Source organism: Petaurus breviceps, unplaced genomic scaffold (assembly GCF_028583685.1).
Source record: "Petaurus breviceps papuanus isolate PSGF00001 unplaced genomic scaffold, PetGlider_PUasm1.0 174, whole genome shotgun sequence".
Classification (NCBI taxonomy): Eukaryota; Metazoa; Chordata; class Mammalia; order Diprotodontia; family Petauridae; genus Petaurus; species Petaurus breviceps.
Window position 1 is genome coordinate 75,373,599 of NW_027185761.1, and position 6,537 is coordinate 75,380,135.

Consider the following 6,537-nt stretch of genomic DNA (forward strand, 5'->3'; position numbering starts at 1 on the left):
CCCTGCTGTTCCTGCAAGCCTGTCTCCTCCAGGAAGCCTGCCAGGACTAAGAAGATAACCCATAGGAGATGGTCTTTGACCTCTGTCCAAATTGAGGGTCCCTTAGGGAAGCATACTGGGTGGCCTTGGATTGCTCCCAGAGAAGGTAAATGTAGCTGCAGGGAGGTGGCAGGTAGGGAACCCATGACCTAGCTGAGGGTACTGTGTGCAATGGCTCCCTTGGTCCAAACTCCAGCGTCTAGGAGCCCCTCCTCCCACTGGGGAAGTCAGCCACTCTCTGGAGGGCGGGGGGGGGGGGGGGGGGGGGGGGGGGGTAAGGGGGGAGGGGAGGGCTTCTGAGCTTGCCCAGAATCCCAGGGCTGGTGGAGCTGCCTGGAGTTGTCCTGGCAGCTTTCTGTAAGGGGTTGATAGAAGGGACGCCCTGGTGTGGGGAACTTGGTGAGTAATTGGGAGCCGGGACAAACATTCCCCAGGGATTCCATAGGAGCTGGCTGTCCTTGGGGACCAGGTCGAATGAACATATCAGTGTCACCACCAAGGAAGGTCGCTAGCGGAGTGGCCCAAAGCGCTGTCCTTGGCAGTATTCTTTTCAAAATTCTTATCAGGCCTGGGATGAAGTCATGAGATGCCTCGCAGATTTATGTGTGAGATATGTCTGCTGGTGAATTAGAGATTCAGAAGACATGGCTTTGCTAGATGTGCTCTGGAGGGCAGTGCCAATTCTACAGCCAGCCTAGCTGGGGGAGGCGACCAGGCAGTTCACCCTCCAGTCTCTGAGTGGGGATATCTGTGTGCCATTACACAACACTGTCTAGGGATAGGAGTCCAGGTGCATCTCCCTAATTGCTCTTAAAGGGGATGGCAGGCCTCAGCTGACCCTCAGCAGCCTAGGCCCTTCCTCCCAAGGCCTGGTTACATTAAAGATGACCCCAGGTAGCCAGGCAACCCCGAAGAAAGCAGTAAACAGAAGGCCAGGACGTTTACCAATTAGAATAACCCAAAGAATCTGGAAGGAGTCCAAGAGAGAAAACCCCCTCAGCTCCTCCAGCGGGGGAGGGAGGAAGGAAGGCTGCTCACCTGCATCCCCCCATGGAGTACAATACCCGAATCCCAAGAGGCCGGCTGGAATGGAGGTCAAATCCAATGGGATCCAAGCCGCCCCCAGCCAGGGAGGTCACTGAGCCTTTGCTAGCCCAACCCCAAAGCATTAGAGATGGACTGGGGAGCTTCTACTTCGCCACATCATGCCCGGACCGGGCTGTGGACACTTCCCCCCCACCCCTTTATGGTTGCTTTCTCCCAGTTAGAGGGCAGGATCTGCCTGCCTTCACTCCTTGGGTTTCTGTCCTGAGTTCTGGACAAGCCTTCACCTGAAGTTAGTACTTGGTAAGATGGCTTCTCATTCATTCATTCACAACAAAAATTCAAAATCCATTCATTTTAATGGCGAAAATGGTACTCTTCCTGTCCCCCCTCCCCTAGCTCCTACAGACTTCTTAAAGGAAGAGGCGAGCAGTGGGGGAAGGCAGGCAGAGGGAGGGGGAGGCAGAGAGAGGGAGTGGAAGAAGCCAGGCTCACTCCCAAGCATCCTCTTCCTCCCATGCTGAAGCCCTTTTAGTTTTAGGGTTTTGGGGAGAGATCCTGTAATTCCTAGGGCTGAGGCTTTGGGGTTTTCACAGCCCTGGGAGGTGAAAACCAGAGAAAGAAGGTCGGGCACCCATGCTAGCTCTTCTGGAATTTTGAGGAGAGGCAGCCGTGGCCTCAGGAGGGTTGGAGTAGATGGCTCTCCGGCGTCTTGGACCTGTCAACCCCAGGCAGGCCACTCTGGGATGACTGCCATCCCCCTCCTCCATCCCCAGTTCACCAAAGCCGACCCTCTGTGCTGGGTAAGCCTCAGCCTCTCAGCAGGCTGTGCTCTTGGAGGCCTCGATGTTGGTCCGGCTTTTCTTGGTGTTTGAGCAGCTCTGCTTCCAGCTGCTGTGACACCCTTTGCATCTCCTTGAATGTTGACGTCATCTTGCAGTAATGTGGGTGCTTTGGCAGAAACAACAGCACATGTGTGTGACTGTCCATGTATAACCATATCAAATTGCTTATTGTCTCAGGGAGAGGGCAGGGAGGGAGGGAGAAAATTTGGAAATCAAAATTTAAAAAACAGATGCTAAAAATTAGTAATTAGGAAAAATTTAATCTTATCCAAAAAATAAAATAAAGAAATAGGTGAAAAAAAGCACATGCATGTTTTGGCTTCTGGGGTGCTCCTCTGCCCCTCTGTGCTTGGGCTTCCCTGCCTTGGAAGCAGAGATTTTCTCTCTCCTTGTGGGCTTCGCTGCTCTAACTTATCATAGATTTAGAGGCAGGAAGATCTGACTCCAACACTTTGAATATGAGAAAGCAGAAACCCAAGGATGGGGGGGGGGGAGCGGTGACTGACCACATAAGTTGTAGGGAGCAGAGGCAAAATTCAAACCCGTGACCTTCTGCAAGCAAGCATGGTGTGTGCAGCCCATCTCCTGTTCCTCTGTGGTCCCCTCCTCACAGACATACCCAGAAAAGTTATCAAAGCTGAGGATGACTCTTGTTGGTGGCCTCTACTGGGGGCCTGTGGAGGCCAAAGAGACCTTTGGGAAGTGAGTCTTGTCTCTGTACTTTGGGTGGAGTCTCCCGACTGTGGGCCGCCTGGACCACACATTTGTAGAGAAATCTGTCCTGAAGGGTGGAAAGGGCTCTCCATGGTGAAAAATGGTCAAAGGTGATGATGGTCCCTTAAAGGAGGAGCCGGGAAGCCCCTGTACATTTTGGGAGGGTGGCTAGGCCTGCTCACAATCCAGGGGACATCAGCCAGAGCGCTAATCATTGGGAAGAGGGGGAGGCAACAACGGCTCCTCTTCCTTCGCTCCTGGCTTTTCTGACAACTCCTTCCCACTGCAGAGGAAACAGCTGTGGCCCCTGGGCCAGTGCACAGGTGGGTGATTGAGGACAGAGACGAAGCAGCCAGTATTCAGCAGCATAAATAATTCTGGGTTCAGAGGCTGCCTCCACTCCGCATGCACCTGGCCCCAACTCTCCCCAAAGGCACGTCTCCCTCAGTGCCATGATCCTGTCGTCCCTTTGTCAGGAGGTGGGCACCACATGCTTCACCATCAGCTACCTGCTGTCCTGGTGACTAGCCCCTCTTCTGCAATGAATCTCCCTTGTTTGCTCACAGACCATCCAAACTGGGATAGACCCTGGGGGTCAAGTCCAAACAATACCCCTGTTTTGCAGTTGAGGAAACCAAGAGCCAGGGAATAGAGTAGAGACCTCGGCCTGGAGTCAGGAAGACTCATCTCCCCGAGTGCAAATCCAGCCTCTGGATTTACTAGCTGGGTGACCCTGAGCAAGTCACTGAACCCTGTTAGCCTCAGTTTCCTCATCTGTAAAATGAGCTGGAGAAGGAAATGGCAAACCAGCCTGGAGTCTTTGCCAAGATAACCTCAGGTGAGGTCAGAAAGAATCAGACATGACTGCAAACAGCTGAGCAGCAGCCACCACCACAACCTCCAGTACCACCACAACAAAATTTGGCAAAGAACTTTGTCCCAGGTGGCCCTGCCACTAAGCCATCAGGCAGCAGCAGCAGCAATGATAGTGGTGGCTGTTTCCTTGTCTCCCCAAAGGCCCAGGCTGTTGGCTCATTGCTATGCGAGGGAACTGAAAGAGGGCAGAGGCCTCCACTGCACACCCCCAAAGCCGGGCCATGCCAAGGGAGGGATGATGGGGGCCAGCTCTGTCTCTGGGCCCTCACCCCTGCATCCCCAGGGCCCTGCCTAGGGCTGGCGGCTTCTGCAGTGCCCTGAGGGTGCAGACTTTCCCTGAGCTTGGGCTTGCTGTCCTTGGGCCCATGCTGGTGCTGGAATGACTCGTGATACAGGGGAGAGGAGCCTGCCTCTGTCCTGCAGCTTGGTTGCTTTGTCCTGCCTGGAACCAGTTCCCACCTGCTCACACGATGTTGGATCTCCTCTGGCTGCTGCCTCTCCTCCAGGCAAGTGTCAGCTCCCTGAGGGCAGGGGCTAGCCTTCTGGCTTGTGGCCAGCACCTGGATCATTACTGTTACTCATGCTCAGAACTTCACAACTCCATTTGGGGTTTTCTTGGCAGACACTGGGGTGAGGGGTTGCCATTTCCTTCTCCAGCTCATTTTACAGATGAGGAAACCCAGGCAAATAGGGCAAAGGGACTTCCCCCAGCTAGGAAGTATCAAAGGCTGGATTTGAACTCAGGGCTTTCTGACTCCAGCCCAGGTCTCTGCCTGCCTCGCTGCTCAATGTCTGGCCCATAGGAAGTGCCTAATAGATACCTCATTATTTGTTCATTCATTTATTCTTCCATGCTGTGGCCTTGTCCCTTGCTAGCTCCAGGGCTACAGGCATCACCTTCTTCTCCTCCAAAGGCTGATGGGGCCACACATCCCTCCTGATCTTTCCAGAAGGCTCAGCTGAGGAAGCCCTCTGTCTGGCCCCCCACCCCCTCCCTGGGGCCCTCCTCCTGGGCCACGCTGTGGAGAGCCACGGAACTCAGGCTGAGCCCCCCTGCCTCCTTCAACCCTTGGCTTTCTGTGGTTTCTATATCGGGGGCTGGTGGCTTCTTAGGCGCCGTGCCCAGGCTTTACTGCCATGACAGAAATCTGCTCTCAGTGCCCTTCTGGAGCTCTTCCAAGGCATGTGAGAACTTGGGAGCCAGCTCCCCTTTTGCATAGGCCCAGTACAAAATCACTGCCAGAGGCCACAGCCTCTAGACACACCACTCCCCACTGAAACTTAACCCCTCGATCTCAGGGAGGTGCAAATCAGCCTCCGGCCCCTGGAAGGGCTCCCCTGCACGTGGCTGCCCCTCCCTGGGTGTTAGTGCTCAGGACCCCACACAGGGGCTAGCTCCTTAACCCCAGCTAGTGGTCAGCAGCTCCTGGGGCACTCTGCACGGGTGGTCTCCAGTTTTGTGGAGAGAGTCCTTCTCACTCTGCTCTTTTTCCAAAAATGCTCTTCCTGGCTGTGGGAAAGCAAAGGGAAGGCCTGGCTTGTGTGTGGCACGTGCCCACACCCATGCCCCTCAGCTGCCATCTGAGGAGAACTCAGGCCTGTTCTCCTTCATGCATGCCTGAGGGAACATTCCACAGGGCCTTTCGAGTCTCCCGGGTGTACCAGGACTTGAACTTGGTTTTCGTGAGAAGATATGGCCGTTTGGGGGAGGGCGCTGCACCAGGAAACCTCACCAATTTGGGCCGTGTCTTTATGCTCCGCTAGCCTCCCCCTGTCCTCAAGAAGAACCCCCCCCCCCAACACGCACACCCAGAACACACTGAGAGGGGAGGACAGAAATGGAAAGGGGTCTGGAAGCCATCTTTTATGGGAGTAAGAGGCATTTGGAAGGGAAAGAGGGCAGTTAAGACTTGGCAGTTTGGACCATGTGCAGGAGACATGCCTGGGCCGCCTTTTCATGACACTCCTTCAGTACCTAGCACAGCGAGCTGCATGTAATAGGTCACTCAATAAGCATAGGTGGGAATTCCCGTTTTATAGGTGAGAAATGGTCCACCTTTGCCAAGCTCACATATCCAGTTAGGAGCAGACACTCAGACAGGACAAGGCTGAGACCTATGATCATGAAGGAGGAGGACAAAGGGACTGAGAAGTTATATCAGGCCTGCCTGACCTGCGGCCTCTATGCCCTCGGGCCCTGGCAGCCTAAGGATTTCAGGGCAGCCTAAGGATTTCAGGGCGGCCTCATGAAAATGTAAGGAAAGCATCCTCCGTACACGGAGGAAATGCTTTGGTGTGCCCACAAGAGGGCTGGGAGCCTCCATGGGCCACAGGCTGGCAGGCCTGCTTCTTGCAGTGCCCACTACAGGCCAGGCACTGTGCCAAGTGCTTTTGTATTTTTAAATTTATTCATTTTCTTTTAGTTCCCAAGATTCAGTTCCATAATTCCTGAGTTTCCAATTTTCTCTCCCTCCCCCTCCTCCCAATGCCAAGTCTTTTTTACAAATATCATCTCATTGGATCCTCACAACAGTCCTTTGAGGCACAACCCCCATTTTACAGTTGAGGAAACTGAGGCAAATGGAGATCAAGTGACCTGTGCGGACACAGCTAGTACTGTCTGAGGTGCCTCCAGCTGCCTTCCTGTAGGTTGCAGGGCTCAGACAGTCTCAGCTCCACCAGAGGGGCAGGGCAGGCCTCCCATGGCCTGGGAAGCCTCCTCCCTCTGCCCCTGCAGGGGTTTTAGCAGAGGGGGCAGAAAGAAGGGAGGGAACCAAGTGGGAGGCTGGGCTCCGGCATCCTTCCAGCTCTGGCACTCCACAGACTAGGTGGAGGGTCTGGAGGATAGGACCCCTACAGGACGCTCCTAAGGATGCTGTCTCCTCCCCTTTCCCACTGACCCATTATGTCTGGATGCCCCCACCCAGGAGCTCAGTAATATGGCTGCTCCATGGGCTGTCCTGGGGCCCATCGCCCAAGAGAGGGGCAGGACAGTGGATGGGGCAGGGGGACAGGCTGT